This window comes from Arachis hypogaea, chromosome 12 (assembly GCF_003086295.3).
Source record: "Arachis hypogaea cultivar Tifrunner chromosome 12, arahy.Tifrunner.gnm2.J5K5, whole genome shotgun sequence".
NCBI classification, from domain to species: domain Eukaryota; kingdom Viridiplantae; phylum Streptophyta; class Magnoliopsida; order Fabales; family Fabaceae; genus Arachis; species Arachis hypogaea.
This window is the reverse complement of record NC_092047.1, coordinates 71571265-71572489: the sequence shown is the minus strand read 5'-3', so window position 1 is coordinate 71572489 and position 1225 is coordinate 71571265.

Here is a 1225-nt window from a genome sequence, read left to right as displayed (position 1 = left end):
TGGTGACTTAACTTTGATTTCTCATGAGCATGCCTCCTAAAGTTTCTGAGTCATTTTGTTTCTTTCAACTTTGTCTACCTTTTGTTTCTATCATCCATGTTCCCAATAGGTTTCCCACATTTTAATCTATTCATAATTTTCTATCTTAAGCTAACCAAGGATTCAACTTGGGATTTTATTTTGTTTTTCTGCTTAAGGCTAGTAGTGTGGCTAAATAGAATAAAAGGGATTTTAAAGGCTCAAGGGGGCTAACAAGGGTGATGTGAAAGGTAGGTTATTTTGGGGTAAGTGAGCTAAAATCAAATGATGGCCTCAATCATTCTTTTGGTATGTATCTATATTCTATATTCTATATTCTATAATTGGACATATAGATTAAAGCAAAGTAAAGGACATTAGAATAAAAAGAAGCGAAACACACAGGAATGAAATTATGGTTTGAATGTAACCATACAATTAAGCTCAAGACTCACAGGCTGTGTGTTCTCTAACTCAAGCATCATATATCATTCATATATGTTATGCAGGTTTAGTTAAAAATTCCGATTATTCTTATAAAAAAATTATTTAGGGTAGCCTTTAAAGTTTTAATGTTCCTCCTTGATGAAATGTTGTCAACTTAACTACATGATGTAATGCTATATATACAAGGTTTATGGATTTAAATCTGTTATGTTCAATTTCCTAGCTTACTACCTTTTTATATTTTTCAATTTAAACTATGCTATCTTATGCTAAAAAGGGTAAACTATACTAATTAATTCACTAATAAGTTAGAATTGCAAACTAAACTAAATAACTAAAATAAACTAAATAGCTAAAATATAAACTAAAAATGCAAAATGCGGAAATAGAGTAAAAATACATAAAAGTAGCAATGTATAAGTACTCAGAAAATAACAGTAAAAAGAAAAATACAGAAAAATATCCAAAATAAAAGAAAAAAAAGATGTAGTGGTTCACCAAAATAAAACGCCAGAGATGGCGACCTCCCCACACTTAAAATGAAGCATCGTCCCTGATGCTCAGTCAAGCCAGGTGTGAAGGGTGTCATCACTGGTAGGGATGGTAGCTGGAGGCTCTGTGGTGGTGGTGGGCTGAGGATCTGGCTGCTGTAGAGGAGGGGCTAACTGGATCGGGATCTCTGGATCTGCAGCCTCAATCTGATGTGGGACCTCCTGATGTGGTGCAGCCTGCTCTGTGCCTGCCTGCTGATGGGTCTCCG